The 18537-nt window shown below is 41.4% G+C and overlaps 1 long non-coding RNA gene across 2 annotated transcripts in view; it reads left to right on the top strand.

Annotated features, from left to right (window-relative positions):
- Positions 1–2347: 2347 nt before the first annotated feature.
- The window catches only part of LOC122563249 (uncharacterized), a 45860-nt gene continuing 29670 nt past the window's right edge, over positions 2348–18537 (top strand). For both annotated transcript variants that reach the window (XR_015751002.1, XR_015751003.1), the window contains exon 1: positions 2348–2573. This is a non-coding gene — a long non-coding RNA (uncharacterized LOC122563249). The remainder of the gene's footprint in view (positions 2574–18537) is intronic.

Genomic DNA, 18537 nt, shown 5'->3' on the forward strand with positions numbered 1-18537 from the left:
TTTCTTTGATTCTTTTAGATTGACTAACCCTTTACATTCTTTCATTGGTGTCTCCTCTGGGAGTGCTGCACATTACAGTAAATGACTTTGACATTCCTCTCTCAACTATAAATTGCAAAGTAGAAGAGTAAACAGCTTATAAACTTGGTTGTACACCACAGAATCACTTTTTGCAAATATGATCTCCTCATGGCATGCTCCAGTATATTCTGAACTTCAAAGATCTTTCTTTATTTTAAAAATAAACACCAGAGACTGCAAACTATGTCTGAGGTCCATCTGATCTCTTTTGTGGTTTGTAACCATTTCTTTTGTCCCAAGAGAAACAAAAGGAAAATTCTACACAGATTTGGAATCTTGCCCTTTCCTGAAACTAATCCAATAAGAAACTATAACATTGAATAGGCCATTCAAACACTGTCTCAAACTGTCAAAATGTTAAACAATAACATAGCATGTGCTACCAAGATAAACCATCCCCTCATTTGGAAACTGCATTTTAATATATGGAAAGTCACATGATGAGGGACCAATTTGTTTTCTCCGTTTAAAATGAGGAAGAAGCTGTCTCCAGTCGGAGTTCCAACAAAAGCATTGAGGTAGCTGCAAACCAATTAACAGGCAATGTAACTAATAGTAATATCTTAAATAGCAATATCTCGAAATATGGGAGACCCCGACAAAGAGAGGATTCTCCCAACCAGTCCCAATTACAGTTGAGAACTGACCACATAGAAATTAGATTTCAGGAAATCTCATGGCTTATTGAAAGTCTTTCACTTCACAAGACCTTCACTTCAATTTTAAAGCATCAATTTCACCTAAGAAACTACAGCCTTGCCATGAAAGAAATTACTGATATAACTAAAAACTCTAATATTACATTAGCCTAATGTATATTTAACCTTTGAGATTTTGTAAGAGAGTGTGTGTGAGATGACTGAGTGAAACAGTGCAGGATTTTTACAGATACATGTATGAAAATAATAACCTTCCTTGTTTTTAAACACCTAAAAGCTTACTGCTGAAGATACTTAACTTGGGATTCATACCATGCAGCTAAGAAAATACACACCTCCTGCACACAAATGTGCTGAGCACTGAATGGATTACATGAATTCTGTCCATTCCAGTAAGGAGCCAGGGTATTACCACTCATGTTCTGGCTACAGGTGCTGGCAAATGGGACTAGATTGGGTTGGGATATCTGGTCAGCACGGACGAGTCGGATGGAAGGGTCAGTTTCTATTCTGGAAATCTCTATGACTACTGTGACCATTTTGAGTTCGTTTGTATCCTCTGCAAACCTTACAATTTAAACATAGCTCTTACAGTAGTGTATGTGCTCTGTCCCAGATAGAGTTTTTTCATCTTCCTATCTTGCTGCTCAGGGAAAGAGAATAATGGAATGTTACTAATTGGCATTGCCATCCCCACCTCCAACTATCAAGTCAAAGATGTCTTTTGAACAGAAGTACAGCTATCCTTCATTTAATACTGCTAATCTGTTCCTTAAAAAATGGCATTCTAAATAGACATATGCTAAGCAAAAATATTTTTGCCTTAAGAAAGAATGTCATAAAATAGTTTACATTGCTGGCCAGTAATTTTTACATTGAAAAACTTCTAGCTGCGTTGAAACTAATTGGCCTAAAAATCCTCGTCCAACTCTCACACACCTACCAACTGTTAATGACTTCAAAAAAACTTTTAATGCCGTATTTGATAAAAGAAATGGCTTTAGCAATTTTCCTCCATTTCTTGTGGTACAATGACTAGTCTCAACTGGCCTTTGATCAGAGCGGTGTGATTGTAATCAAGAGCTCACTGTGTACAGAATCAAGGAGCAATCCTGAGACAGTGTCGTGAGAAAGATATTGTTTGTATTTGTGATTCTTAAAAATTGGACATGTTATTGTAAATCCCATTTTTCCAATAACTTTAGTGTTGATTTGAGTTTCCTGACAACTGTTTTAACTCAATTTTGTGATAAAATTAATGAGAAACAATAAATGTTAATTGTGCAAATGAGTACAAATATATCTTTTAGGTTAAAAAGGCCTTTGTAAAATCACCAATGATCACTATGGAAGTGTTGAATTTCATGTTGTTGCAGTCAGTTTACATTAAGGATTCCTCCAGTCTAAGATTTATGAGACTTTAATGCTACATGTTTTTATATTTATTTTTCTGAATTTAGTAGTTCTCAGAAAGGGGTGGCTCGCTCCCAACTATGTTTGAGCTGAAATATCACTGCATTGTTGGTTAGTCATAGAATAAGCAGTTTTTCCCACTGGCCTTGTAAGTATTTATCCACACTTGTGCTAATTTTAGAATGTATGCGGTCTCATGATTTGCATCTCAGAGGCTGCTATTCTATTTTGCTGACATGCAAGTAAATATGAACGGTCCAGTAATGCAAAGAATTACTTCCAGAGGGCAGAATATACATCAGGAAAGGATAGAGTGATCACCAGTATTGGTTGTGTTTATACATCTGAGCTGAATATTGTTTCACATATTCCAAGGCTTTGTGGAGATACTGTGCGGGTATGTCTGACTGAGATCACAAGGTAATTATGGATGACAGCTTTGATTTGACCCATGATTGTACGTCTGTAACTGTTGGTTGGTTTAAAGCAGCAACAGTAAATGTTGGTATCCTCAGGGTAGAGACGGAAGCAATTATCTTGGGAAATAATGAATGTTGCAACTACATAGCAGGAACAGAGGGTATCAAGGGATTAATCAGATGAGAATTACATAATTAATATCAGCAGAAACTTAATGTAACAAAAGCTGAAAAATCCTTAGGATTAGATTAGATTAGATTAGATTAGATTACAGTGTGGAAACAGGCCCTTCGGCCCAACAAGTCCACACCGACCCGCCGAAGCGAAATCCACCCATACCCCTACATTTACCCCTTACCTAACACTACGGGCAATTTAGCATGGCCAATTCACCTAACCCTGCACATCTTTGGACTGTGGGAGGAAACCGGAGCACCCAGAGGAAACCCACGCAGACACGGGGAGAACGTGCAAACTCCACACAGTCAGTCGCCTGAGGCGGGAATTGAACCCGGGTCTCTGGCGCTGTGAGGCAGCAGTGCTAACCACTGTGCCACCGTGCTGCACGCTAGAGAGGTGTTGAACCAGTTATGATTTTCCAAAATTCATCAGATTCTAGAATGGTTTCAGCAACTGACGTTCAAAAATGTAATAGCTTTACAAGATAATGGAGCTGCGTGCAATAGATGAGTCATGGCTAGAGAATGGGTTAATGGACCGGACGCAGAGTGAAGGGATAAATAAGCTATTTTCAAGTACCCTGTACTGTAATTTGTGGCGTACAGTCAAACTGGTTAATGTTTCTGCCCAAAATCATGTTTTTAGCAACAAGGTGGCAGACGGACTGTAAGGTAAGGAAGAGTGAACCTAGTCAATTTGTTAACAAGGATGGAAAACCAGAATATTTTTGGAAGGTGTGAAACTTTATGTTTACAAAGACCCTGATGCTTGGTGAAAGAACACACTAAGTCAGGACGTGTTTACAGTAAAAAGTTAGCATGTTGGCCTTCACAGCAAAGGGATTGAAGTATGAGTACATGGAAATATTGTTACAATTGCACAGGGATTTTGTGAAGCCCACACACCTGAAGGGGAGGCAATGTATTTCATTGCACCACTGAAATAGTCAGCTGAGAGCCAACACTCGCTTTGTGTGGCTGACTTGCAACTATATAATGCTGTCAAGTTTAATAATTGGCTGGAGATGGGATGTCTGGGATCTTAATGGATTGAGAACATGAAGTTTAGAGAGTAGGGGTGGAGGACACCTCTGAGAAGGGACAGGACCTTGGATGGGAATGCAAAGGAGTGTTTCTGATCAAGAAAAAGGACCCTTTTGCAGCCAAAGTCCCAATAAACTACTAGAAATCACCTGCATTCTCCAACCTCCGCCTGCCAGCTGAAAATTGCAAATGGTCATTCATTGCTGAGACTAGGGACAAATGGGTCACCACTGAACTTACTGGTCCTGCTGCCTGTCACCCCTTGCAAAATTCTGCCCCTGGAGTACTGTGCACTGTTTTGGTCTCTGTATCTAAGGAGGGATGTACTTGCCATCCAGCAAAATTTCATTAAATTGGCTCTTGGCGTGAAAATTGTCCTTGCATATGAGTCTGAAAGAAGCTGATGGGCTGCAAAATGCATCATCCACTGTGGTGATGTGATAGGGTCAGGGTAAAGAAGGAGCTTATGGTGAATTGATCTGGGGGCTAGAATGCTCCTACTAGTCTCAATAGTAATGTGGGACATTTTTGTTTGAGGAAATGCATTTGTACTTCATGTACTGGCTAGCTTGTTGTAGTCATGTGGCCCCTATCGCTGCTGTAAGTGCCCCTGTGTGCAATCTATGGCAGCCATTAAAGACTCATCACTTGAAATGTGGTGGCAGCAACGGTGAACTGAAGGTGTGTGGATTTTCTGTGCTGCAAAAGAGCAAACTACGTCAGAGCAGCAAGGAAGAAGTTTTATAAAAAAGCATTCTGGACTTTGAATTACAGGGTGAGTTAAAATGATTGTGCAGTTTCAATATCCAATTGCTACGGAAATGAAAGGAGATAAAAAGGCTGAATATGGATTTTCTTTACACTCAGGGCAAATCTGTGACATATATAAGAAATTATTATTTTGTTAAAAACCTGAGCAAAATCAAGTGGCAACTCTACCATTACGGTCTGGAAGGAGTGCTACAAGTTTTATTTCAGTCTAGATCTCATTGAGGAACAGAAAAAACCCCAGAAAGCAACAAATCTGGAGATCACAATGGGTCAGACAGCATCCATGGAGAGAGAATAAGCTAATGCTCTGAGTCTAGATGATTCTTCATCTGAACTGTGTGGAGGGAGCACCATTTATACTATAGTTGTGAGAGTGGGGTGTGGTGTGTTGCAGTGGTGGGATGTAAAGTGATAGTGGACACAGGGTTGAGTAATGGATCCATCAGGCAGAGTACAGATGTGAGCCCTTGTCTTCCAGTAACCATCCCTGTAATGCATTGGGCTGAATGAAGCAGGAACATGAGCATTCTTAATAATATAGGCATCATAACATCTCTCAAGGTACTGAGCACAGGCCTGTAAGTGGTGGTACTGATGATTACAGATCTCATGCAAATTGATGGAGTGAAAGCCTTTTCTACTGATGAAGTCAATTGCATTAGGATATGATTCCAATGCCGATGTATCTTTCCTTAGATTGGAAGACCAAAACTGTTCTCACTATTTCTTCCAGGTATGATCCATTTCATGGCTTGTATATTTTTAGCAATGCTTCTCTACCATTCCATTTGTCTACTGAACTTATAGACGAGCTTTGTGTAAATTATATGTGGAACACTAAATCCCTCAGTGCTGTAGTTTTCTGCAGATTTTCTCTATTTAAATAAAATTCTGTTTTTCTATTCTTTCTGCCAAAATGCATAATCTCACATTTTCCCACATTATATACAATCAACAAATACTTTTCCCACTCACCTTACCTGTTCTGTCCCTCTGTGGATTCTTTGTGTTATCCTTAACATTTATCTTTCCAATTATTTATGTGTCATGGCGATGGTGCATTCACCTCATCGTATAACTCATTAATATATATTGCAAATAATTATGGTCCCAGTACTGATCCCTGTGACATTCCGCTAGTTACAACTCTTCCATGCTCCCAATAATTCCATAAAAGCAGAATAATGTGGGTGCTAGAGATCTGAAATAGGGACAAGGACACGTTGAATAGCTCAGCAGATTTGACAGCATCTGTGGAGAGAAATGCAGAGTTAATGTTTTGAATCTGGTATGATGCTCCATCTGAATGGATTTGTTCCATTATTTCTAACTACATGGGATTTGGGAGATACAGATGGTTGCACATGACATTCGATGTTTGCAGAAGCTCCAGAAAAGTATCAACGCTGACAGCCCGAGATAGTCAGTGATCTCCCTGGAGTGGAAGCTATTGTGGATGATCTGCTAGTCTTTTGATGTTGAGGCACATTGGAAAAAAACTCAAAGATCGCAATCAGAATCTGGTACTAGAAATAGTTCACAAAATGAATCTGAAGTTAAATAAGAAAAAGATGCAATAGAAGATGCCTGAAATTAAATATTTGGTCACGTACTGACAACAAAAGACTTCAGCAGGATCCTGAGATGAGAGCTTTAGTAGAGATGGACTAACCAATAGATTTGTAAGCAGTGCAATAAATCATTGGATTTGTGAGCCATAAAACAAAATTCTTAATAATATTTTCATCTGAGTGTGAGCCTCGATGCAAGCTCAATGTTACAGATGTGCAGTTGTTTTGGGTCATAGAACAAGAAGCACCTTTCACTAAAGTCAAACAACTCACGATGGCAATGCCAGTGCTGTGGTCGAACAATGTCGATGAGGAAGTCAGATTGCAGTGTGATCCCAGGGATGACGGGCTTGGAGAAGCCATTACTCAGCTAGATGTCCAGTTGTATTTGTATCCAGGGGGTTAAACAAACTGAACAATGCTTCTCCCAGATAGAGAAAGGTGCCTGGCTATTTGCTGGGTAAAACTTTAAGCAAGACCTGTTTAGGAGAGACAAAATGACAATGGAGCCTTACCACAAGCCACTCCAAAGCATCTTCCTCAATCTACTTCTATCTGCTCCAAAGCATCTGCAAAGAACATAATTTTGTTTTCTGAGATATGATGCGACTGTGAAATATAAGCAAGTGAAAAAAATGTAAATTACTATCAAATTGTTGAGGGGAGGATTCCCTGTGAGGAAATTTGAAGATGTGAAAGCAGAGAATGCAATCTTCCAGAATCAAAGAAAAGCAATAGTTTGACATGCTGTTGAAGTTATTAACCCAGCAGGGACGTTGAATCTAACTGGCACCAAACTGCTCAAATCAAACAAACTGAGCAACAGGTGCAATTCTCCAAGTACTGCAGCAAATTGTGATGGAAAAATGGCCGAAGAGTAGCAAGGACACACCAGCTTACCATAATGGACAGACAGAGATGAAGTGGTAACCCAAGACGGCATTTTCTAGAAAGAAAATAGGTTCCAAGGAATGGGTGGCATGGTGACACAGTGGTTAGCACAGCTGCCTTATGATGCCAGGGACCCAGGTTTGATTTCAACCTTGAGTGACTGTCTGTGTGGAGTTCTCCCCATGTCTGTGTGGGTTTCCTCTGGGTGCTCCGGTTTCCTCTCTCAGTCCAAAGATGTGCAGGTCATGTGGATTGACAATGCTAAATTGTTCTGTACTGTCCAAGGATGTGCAGACCAGGCGGGTTAGCCATGGTAAATACAGAGTTGCAGGAATGGGGTGGAGGGCCGAGGCTGGGTGGGGTGCTCTTCAGAGGGTCAATGCAGACTTGATGGGCTGAATGTCCTCTTCCCACACCCTGTTGGGATTATCTGACAATTTCTAAGGGGATGAGATACTGACCTGTCTTCATGAAAGCCATCAAGGAATTGAGTCAAGTCTGAGCAAAGCAAAAGAAGTGCCCTACTGGCCAAACACAAGCAATGAGAGGAAGGGCCACATTAGTCAATGCTGTGCTAAGACTGAATACCAAGCTGAGCAAGCTAGACAGCCACTTATGGTACATGACAACCCAGACAGACCATGGGAGAAGCTAGGGGTAGATCACTTCACACTGACAAGAAGTGATTACCTGTAGATGACTATTCTGACTTCAATGACTATTGGTGAGAATGTAAAATATGTAAAAGCACAAGTCAGTTGGTATGGTATTCCGAACAATGTAATGAGTGATATTGGCCCTTAAGTACAAGGGAGGAATTCAGCCACTTCATAAAGAATTGGAAATCCATCTCCACACTATCCCTGATGGGGAGGCTGGGGTGACAGTGAAACTTGTCAAAGAGATTGTAAAGCAATCATGCAAATCGAGCATAGACTTGACAAGACATTCCTTAAATGGAAAATACACATATTGAAGGCATAGGAAAGTAATTAATCCAAAGTCTAATGTCATTTGATACCCAAACTACTTGTCAATAGTGAAAAAAGCTACTGAGGTCAGAGATAGTAATAGGCTTGTGTGACAGTCAGTCAATCAGAAACAGCGAAAGTAAAACCACTGGATCAACTTGTGTAGAGCAGTTGTCACCTTGATTGTCCATGGTGAACAATTGCATGTATCATTGCAGCCACAGGTATATGCAGACAGATAGAGAAGCTCTTCATTTACTGTAGGCAGTGGATTAGAAAAAAATGATATAATCTCCTGCACAGGATGATCATTGGCCCCAGAACTCCATTCTTCCTCAGCAATGGAAATGGAGCAACAAGAATGGTTACCAGGGCAACAACATTCACCATATGAATGGCAATCCCTGGAGAAGAGATATCACCCTAGTATTGAACTGGTACATGAGGAACAGCCATCAACAATGTACCATTAGGAGACCTGCATGTGCAAAGACTGACAGGTTTAACTGACTGGAGGTAACACACTTCTGTTAGCTCATGATTATTGTAATTGTTGACCATAATTTGAAAAATTTGTCACTGCAAATATTACTGAATGCATTTTTATTTTTTTCATATGGAAGAAAGGATTTTTGGAGATATGCAACTGCAGAAAAAAGTCAGTGTTCTCAGTAGTTTGACATAGTTGTGTGACCCCTTCTGCTGTCCTAAATGCCTCTGTTTGTAGCCTGTGGCAGCCATTAAGGACACACCACTTGAAATAATAATCACGTAAACTGAAACAGTTGAGGCTGTGCAAGAATGCATTAAATTTCATATCCTTTACTCAACAAGAATACATCATTGGGCTGGAAATGAATCACAAATATTAGTTTCTCTCCTGGACAAGAAGGAACTTGCAAGAATGCCTCCAAAGGTTTCAATCTTATAAAAATTACTTACAAAACAGTTTGCATATAGGGAAGATGATGACAGATGTACCTTCCAGATCGATGGTTGATAGCTTGGCCAGTTGTGATGTAGACTTTAGCCGAGAACTTCAGTAATATGTCCAGTCCATAGCAGCGCAGTGCCCAATAAGGCTCACTTGGCTAAGCCAGATTCAGCAAAAACAAATCAGAGATCGGAATGTGTTAACATTCGCTGATATTAAACTCAGGAATGGCTGCTTCAAAGACACAGTGGGATCACCATGAATACATATTTCAAACATAGGAGACATTTTAACATTACACATGGGAATCACTAAGTGCTGGACTACAGATCAGGGGGCAGAACAGAATTTCCCGGGACATTGAAGAATCCATTGCCAGTTGTCAGACACATGCCATCTGAAGGCTGTAAAACAAAGGGAACACTTAACACCCACTAAATTCCCTAACAGACCTTGGGAACGTGTGGACATGGATTTGTTTTTGACTATAGGTCTTTACCTCAAATGATTAATTACTTCTCATGATGTATTGAGGTTAAGAAGTCACAAAAGGTGACTGCAGAAGCAGTTTTTCTCAATCTCACACAAGAATTTTGTATTTCATGACATCCCTTTTTTGACAACAGGTCACAGTTTGTGAATGCCAACTTCAGTCAATCTGGGATTGAGAATGTCAGAAGTTCACCGTGGTTCCTGCAAATGTGACGGTGCCAGTGTAGGTGGGGTTGGAGATGGAGTTAAGGGTGGGGATGCTGAGTATGGGGTCAAAACTGGTAAAGAATTCCCACTTAAAGAAGAATTCCTACTTCTAAACAGCACTGCTACTCCACCATGGTTGAGCACTTTCAGAAAGGTAAACAGTTAGCTCCCTATTACGCCTAAGTAATTGGTTCTATGCTTAAATCTCCATGATTTCAAAATGGTACATGATAAAGGGCAATCTGATTATACATAACAGACTGTGCATTACAATTGGATCAGGGATATAAATGGAGAAAGTACAATTGTTCATGGCGATGTGAACCATGAGAAATCATACATCATCAGTACCACTGTAGGGGTTGTAAGGGAGCTAAGGAACCACAGAAACATTGCCCCATTGCAGCTGAGACATACATCTATTACTTTTTGGAATGAATCAAATGGTGAATGTGGGAACTGAGGAGAACCACAGATCCAAAGAAAGACAGCCCAAAGACAATACTTCAGCAATTACTTTCTGCAGTTTAGAAGAATATGAAGAGATCTAATCGAAGTACACAAGATTTTAAAGAAGACACAGAACTTGTTTCCTTTGCTGGAGGAGTCTAGAACATGGGTACACAGTCTAAGACAAAGCATCATTTAGGACTGAGATGAGGAGAAATCTCTCAATTCGAAGGGTTGTTGTAAATCTTTGGAATTCTCTACCCCAGAGGTTTGTGGATGCTCTAGTATTGAGTACATTTACATCAAAGGTGCACAGATTTGTAGCTTCTCGGAAATCCAAGGGATTTGACAAGAATTGGAGTTGTGTCAAAAGTTAAACCATGACATGTTGTATTGTCCACCCCGCTCCAATTTCCCATGTTCCTAATTCCTCATTGATTTTGTACTGGAACATGGAGACAGTGATCTCACTGTAATGGTTTAGTCATGTTATTGGAATGTATATGGTTGAACAGTGTAATGTTTAAAAGTAATTAAAATGAAAAAAATACCAAATGTAGATCTACTAGAAGAATATAGCAGGCTAGGCATTGGTACAATGGGAATATTATTAGAAAAAACTTTTGCAAATTTTCTCGAATATTTCTACTTGTTGATAGGTTTCCCTTGTTAATTAAAGAGTTAACTGATTGTTGTATATTGTTACTTCCAGAAGATCAACTGCAGATTGCAGTAACAGTTCAAAATCTTCACCTATTTGGTCTGGAGGGGATTTTAGAATTCTTCATATTATCAGCACGAGGTTAGATTCAGTTCTGAAGGCTTGTTGGGCCAATCTTTGAAAGAGAGGAAGGGGGCCGAGGTGAGACAGTACGGTGTTGTACTATAAAAATTAATGCTAATCACTTCAGATGCTGCTGACTTACCAAGTGAGTTGGCATCTAATCAGAGAACCAATTGCCAATTTTTTTATTTTCTGTGTTATAGGGTACAATAAGCAATTTGACTAAAGTTTACTATGAAATTTGTATTCTGTGCATTTATATGTTAAATAATTTTATTGGCTTACAATTGGTCTCATCTCACGAGATAATCTTTTAGTCTGCTTTCTGAATGATAGGATACATGTCCTCAATAGCACAAATGAAACCACAGTACACATTCAAAGTTTGTGAGAAGATTTGTAGCTCGGGTGCTCGTTGTTGTGGTTCTGTTCGCCGAGCTGGGAATTTGTGTTGCAGACGTTTCGTCCCCTGTCTAGGTGACATCCTCAGTGCTTGGGAGCCTCCTGTGAAGCGCTTCTGTGATCTTTCCTCTGGCATTTGTAGTGGTTTGAATCTGCCGCTTCCAGTGGTTGGTATATTGGGTCCAGGTCGATGTGCTTATTGATTGAATCTGTGGATGAGTGCCATGCCTCTCGGAATTCCCTGGCTGTTCTCTGTTTGGCTTGTCCTATAATAATAGTATTATCCCAGTCGAATTCATGTTGCTTGTCATCTGCGTGTGTGGCTACTAAGGATAGCTGGTCGTGTCATTTCGTGGCTAGTTGGTGTTCATCGATGTGGATCGTTAGTTGTCTTCCTGTTTGTCCTATGTAGTGTTTTGTGCAGTCCTTGCATGGGATTTTGTACACTACATTGGTTTTGCTCATGCTGGGTATCGGGTCTTTCGTTCTGGTGAGTTGTCTGAGAGTGGTTGTTAGTTTGTGTGCTGTTATGAGTCCTAGTGGTCGCAGTAGTCTGGCTGTCAGTTCGGAAATGCTCTTGATGTATTGTAGTGTGGCTAGTCCTTTGGGTTGCGGCATGTCCTTGTTCCGTTGTCTTTCCCTTAGGCATCTGTTGATGAAATTGCGCGGGTATCCGTTTTTGGCGAATACATTGTATAGGTGTTCTTCTTCCTCTTTTTGCAGTTCTGGTGTGTTGTGGCCCTTTTGAATATGTCTTGATGAAACTTCTTTTGTGTGTGTTGGGGTAGTTGCTTTCGTAGTTTAGGACTTGGTCTGTGTGTGTGGCTTTCCTGTATACCTTTGTGGTGAATTCTCCGTTCGGTGTTCTCTGTACCATCACGTCTATGAATGGGAGTTGGTTGTCCTTTTCTTCCTCTCTAGTGAATCAGATTCCTGAGAGTGTGGCGTTGATGATCCAGTGTGTGTTTTCTATTTCTGTGTTTTTAATGATTACAAAGGTGTCATCCACATATCTGACCCAGAGTTTGGGTTGAATTTGCGGTAAGACTGTTTGTTCTAATCTTTGCATTACAGCTTCTGCTATGAGTCCAGAGCTGGGTGAGCCCATGGGTGTGCCGTTGATTTGTTCATATATTTGGTTGTTGAATGTGAAGTGTGTTGTGAGGCACCGTCCAGTAGTTTGAGTATGCCGTCTTTGTTGATAGGTTTAATGTCCTGTTGTCTGTTCTATATGTCCAACAGGTTGGCTATTGTTTCTCTGGCTAGGGTTTTGTCGATAGAGGTGAACAGTGCCGTTACATCGAATGAGACCATGGTTTCTTCCTTCTGATGATGTCCAAGAATTCCTGTGTTGACTGTATAGAGTGTCTGGATCAGCTGATCAGGTGTTTCAGTTTCTGCTGTAGTTCTTTAACCAGTTTGTGTGATGGTGTCCCTGGTAGTGATACTATGGGTCTGAGTGGGATATCTGGTTTGTGCACTTTAGGTAGTCCATAGAATCTGGGGGTGGTGTTGCTTTCAGGTTTCATTCTTTGTATGTCAAACCTAGTTATCTGTCCGTTTTTCTGTAGGTTCCTCCATGTGTTGTTTGTCCTATTGGTGAGCTGTGGGGTGGGGTCAAACTCCCTCTTTTGGTAGGTGTCGGTATCTGTAAGTAGTCGTTGCGCTTTTTGGATGTTGTCTGCTTTGTCCAGGATGATCGTCATTCTGCCTTTGTCTGCTGGTAGTATGATTATGTTCTTATCATTTCTTAGTGATACCCGCGCAATTTCATCAACAGATGCCTAAGGGAAAGACAACGGAACGAGGACATGCCGCAACCCAAAGGACTAGCCACACTACCATACATCAAGAGCATTTCCGAACTGACAGCCAGACTACTGCGACCACTAGAACTCATAGCAGCACACAAACCAACAACCACTCTCAGACAACAACTCACCAGAACGAAGGACCCGATACCCAGCATGAGCAAAACCAATGTAGTGTACAAAATCCCAGGCAAGGACTGCACAAAACACTACATAGGACAAACAGGAAGACAGCTAACTATCCACATCCATGAACACCAACTAGCCACGAAACAACACGACCAGCTATCCTTAGTAGCCACACACGCAAATGACAAGCAACATGAGTTTGACTGGGACAACACTATTATCATTGGACAAGCCAAACAGAGAACAGTCAGGGAATTCCTAGAGGCATGGCACTCATCCACAGATTCAATCAATAAGCACATCGACCTGGACCCAATATACCGACCACTGCAAAGGACAGCTGGAACTGACAACCGGAAGCGGCAGATTCAAACCTCTACAAATGCCGTAAGAAAGATCACAGAAGCACTTCGCAGGAGGCTCCCAAGCACTGAGAACGTCACCTAGACAGGGGACGAAACGTCTGAAACACAAATTCCCAGCTCGACGAACAGAACCACAACAACACAGTACACATTATACAGAACTAAGGGCAGAATTTTTCCATGATCAGCCAATATTTTGTCAAGTGATATTCATGGCCGTCAGTACATCATAGTGCACAGTGACTTTTTTCCTTACTCAGTCTTCCACTCTTGGAATCAGTAAGAATGGAAAGAGGCTTTTCAGCCCATCGGGGTCTACACTGACCCTCCAAAGAGCATCTCACCCAGAACCAAGGCCACACCCTATCCCCAAAATCCCACATTTACCATGGCTGATCCACCTAGCCTGCACATCCCTGAACATTATGGGCAATTTTTAAATATGGTTAATCCACTTTACCTGCATATCTTTGGACTGTGGGAAGCAACTGGAATACCCGGCGGAAATCCACACAGACACAGGGAGAACATTCAAACTCCACACAGACAGGCACAGAAGTCTGGAATTGAACCTGTATCCCTGGTACTGCGGGGCAGCAGTGCTAACCATTGAGCCACTGGATGCCCATCTCATTAACTTTGCAACTGAGCTTTCTTGGAATCACATGACCAGAGAAGTAGACATGCTCACCAAATCAGGAGCTTGCAGAAGTCACACTCCATCATAATCAACCCTCCCTCTGTCTCATTGCAAGACAAACTGACCCACCCCGCAGCCAGCATCTCGACTCACCTTCCTGTGGTTCCTGCTCACACTTCACCTGCAGCACTGACAAGGCCCAAACCCCAGACTGCATGGCGACGGTTCCAGACTCATGCAAGGCCAAATGCCTGACTGATCATCGCCAATCTTTTGGACTGTAATCACATGAGCCTGTTGACTGACTATGCCTCCACACCTTAACTGAGCATTGTCCCCCACTAATGACTGCACTCCTTTGACTTTCAGATGTAGCCATTTGCTTGTGTGTTTTGCTGTGTGTAACTGCTGCAGGTGTGGCATTGCTGTAGCAATGTACACAAGATTATTCAGTGTTTCCCCCTTCCTGTGACAGCTGCCTGAGTAAACAGCAATAAAAGCCACCGAGGCTGTCACCTATGACAGGGCACTGAAAATTATGTGTCTCACAAACCTTATTGAATTCTTTGAAAAGGTGACGAAGGAGGTTGATGAGGGGAAAGCGGTAGATGTGGTATATATGGATTTTAGTAAGGCGTTCGATAAGGTTCCCCATGGTAGGCTACTGCAGAAAATACGGAGATATGGCATTGAGGGTGAGTTGGAGGTTTGGATTAGGAATTGGCTGGATGGAAGAAGACAGAGGGTAGTAGTTGATGGCAAAGTTTCTTCATGGAGTGCCGTCACTAGCGGTGTTCCGCAAGGATCTGTTTTGGGACCATTGCTGTTTGTCATTTTTATAAATGACCTGGAAGAGGGGTTAGAAGGTTGGGTGAGCAAGTTTGCGGATGACACGAAAGTCGGAGGAGTTGTTGACAGTGAGGAAGCATGTGGCAGGTTACAGCAGGATATAGAGAAGCTGCAGAGCTGGGCAGAAAGGTGGCAGATGGAATTCAATGTAGCTAAGTGCGAGGTGATTCACTTTGGGAAGAATAACAAAAAGATGGGGTACTGGGCTAATGGTCGGATACTTAGTAGTGTGGATGAGCAGAGGGATCTTGGTGTCCATGTACACAGATCTCTGAAAGTTGCCACCCAGGTAAATAGTGCGGTGAGGAAGGCATATGGCGTACTGGCTTTTATTGGTAGAGGAATTGAGTTCCGGAGTCCTGAGGTCATGATGCAGTTGTATAAGACTCTGGTACGGCCGCATCTGGAATATTGTGTGCAGTTTTGGTCGCCATACTATAGGAAGGATGTGGAGGCATTGGAACGGGTGCAGAGGAGGTTTACCAGGATGTTGCCTGGTATGAAAGGAAAATCGTATGAGGAAAGACTGAGGCACTTGGGGCTGTTTTCACTAGAGAAAAGAAGGTTTAGGGGTGACTTGATTGAGGTGTACAAGATGATTAGGGGGTTAGATAGGGTCGACAGTATGAACCTTTTCCCGCGTATTGAGTCGGGTATTACAAGGGGGCATAGCTTTAAATTAAGGGGGGGTAGATATAGGACTGATGTTAGGGGTAGGTTCTTCACTCAGCGAGTCGTTAGTTCATGGAATGCCCTGCCAGTAACAGTGGTGGACTCTCCCTCTCTATGGGCATTTAAGAGGGCATTGGATAGGTATATGGAGGATAGTGGGTTAGTGTAGTTTAGGTGGGCTTGGATCGGCGCAACATCGAGGGCCCAAGGGCCTGTACTGCGCTGTATTCTTCTATGTTCTATGTTCTATGTTCTAGAAAACATTGTGACCCACATGGAGGCTGGCAGACTGTAGGTCAGGGCTGAAGTGAGTGAGGAAGCATTAAGAAATCAATGTGAAGTGTACAAAGGCTATCAGATACTAAATAAGTCGGTGAGCTTGAGGAAAACAAGCTCTGAGCCATAAGGTGCATCATGTGTTTATACATGAGATGTGCGTGTGCTTATTTGTTGACCTGGCAGAGCTATAGAAGTCTGACATATCCCTGAACTCCAAAGTGTTGAAGACTTGAAGTAATGTGTGAGTTTGTCCAAGAGCAGGTGTGATGATGCTGATTGATGTGATTTGCGTAGGTGTAGGGTTAAGGAGGATGGTAGTCATGGAGCATGAAGGGATGTTGTTGTGAAGTCACACAATGGCTGGGACAAGCATTTGGCAAGCTGCGGCAACCAAGTTAGCTGCTCTGGTTTTTCTGATGGGAGTTTGCCTGGCCTAGTTCCTTGGGGAAAAAGCAGAAAATTGGAAGTGATGTATAAATAAGACAAGTTTGGACATTAATGAGATCCACATGCATGCAAATAAGGTAGTGGCTGTTGAATGCCAAGATTCTGAGGTCACCATTTGAGATGAAATTTGAAAAGACTTTTTTAACATTGAGATTCTGGATGCTTAGTTCTCTACATATTTTCTCACCTTAGTGAAATTAAACTAAAAGGGAAATATTAGTAAATATACTGATGGAGTTTTGGCCTGATAGATCTTCAGCTCCAGATGGACTTCATCTTAGGATCTTCAAAGGAATTGTGAATGAGGTTGTGGATGTGTTGGTGCTAATTTTCCAGATTTGCTAGGTTAAAGGAAGGTTCCATGTGGGAAGTAGCAAATATAAAACCTCTAATCAGGAAGGGAGGAAGGCAGAAAACAAGTGAGATAGGCAGTGACCATGATAAGAAGAAATTATACAAGGAGAACAAGTTTTCTTTCAATCAACTTGTTCAGAGTTGATTGAAAGAATGCTCTTTGCAACAGATGGGGCATGAACGTAGACCTTCTGGTCCAGGGGTAAGGACACTACAATAATGAACCACTGGATTTCAGGATTCTGGTTTGCAGAGGTATTTAGGTGCTCCAATGCATGAATCACTAAAGGTAACTATGCAGGGACAGCACATAATCAAGACAGCCAATGGAACAAAAAAACAGAAATTGCTGGAGAAACTCAGCAGGTCTTGCAACATTTGTGGAGAGCAAATAGCATTAGTCCAGTGTCCCTTCTTCAGAACTTTATTTAAAGCTAACGCTATTCCTTATTACAAGATGCATTGAACTTAAAAGTATGCTATACTTTACTTATACAGTGAATTGGTGAGATCGTCTCTTGAATACAGCAAACAGTTTTGTCTCCTTATTTAAGAAAGATTGCAAATGCATTGGACACAATTCAAAAGAAGTTTACTGGGTTGATACCTTTAATCAGTGGGTTTTCTTAAGAGGATAGGTTCAACAGCCTGGAGATGTTTCTACTGGGGTTTCAAAGAGTATCAGGTGACTTGATTGAAATGTATAATATCCTGAATGGTCTTGACAAGGTGAACGTAAGTCCAGAACTGGGGGCTAGTGTTTTAAAATTTGGAGATGTCTTTTCAAGAAAGAGATTATGTGATTTTTTTTTTCTCTCAGATGTATATGTGACCTTGGGACAAAGGGAATTATAGGTCATTGACACGAGGTGGGGTTGCGGAGTTCAAAGCATACACAGATCAGTTATGATCTTATTGAATGATGCTGCAGGTTCGTGGGGCTGAATGGTCTACTTGTGCTCCGATTTGATATGTTTATATGACTGCCCATTCACACTTCCTCTGTCTCTGCTCTACCCCACGCTTTTTCACCTTCAGTCTTGACTATTCCAGTGGTCACCTGCCCAGCCACTAACCTCTATTCTCTCATGCCCTATTATGAACCTTGCTCACTCAACAGCCCTATAAATGACCGTAATTAATTTTTGATCTCTAATGTTTCAATTTTAATATTTATATCATTGGGTTTAAATCTTTTGATTGTCCTGCCTTTCCTTATTTTTCTGTGACTCACCTAGCCCTAAAACTACCTTCTATGTGTATACTATTGTTTCAACCTTGTCTCTTATCTGTCCTCCTCTCATTCATTGCTGCCTTGCCTTCATCTGCCTAGATCTTTTATAGAGGGAATATCTTCCTGAACTCTTCCATCTCTCTCCTGTCATTATGAACTTCCTTAAAATCCAATGACCACTCTTCCTAAAATAGCTCTAACCTCAGCATTCTGGAACATTTTTCTATTTGAAAGTCTCTTCAGAAAGGCTTGTTTGTTCTCACCACAGAATTTGTTTTGTCAGTGTATTGATGATAAAAATAAGTTTGGGACTGAAATGTAACTGCACAAGCCAAATGTAAATTAAAATAATAGGAGATAGGAATGATTTCAAAGCATCATTCTCATTTTCTAATTCAACAGGCCGTCCCCTGAGTATGGACAGCGAGAAACTCTAACATAACTGAGATCACTCTGGGTCACAGGCCTACAGACATAGCTGACAGAAT

Source organism: Chiloscyllium plagiosum, unplaced genomic scaffold, assembly GCF_037043375.1.
Source record: "Chiloscyllium plagiosum isolate Xiang-an unplaced genomic scaffold, Cpla_swu_hap1 HiC_scaffold_26, whole genome shotgun sequence".
Lineage (NCBI taxonomy): Eukaryota > Metazoa > Chordata > Chondrichthyes > Orectolobiformes > Hemiscylliidae > Chiloscyllium > Chiloscyllium plagiosum.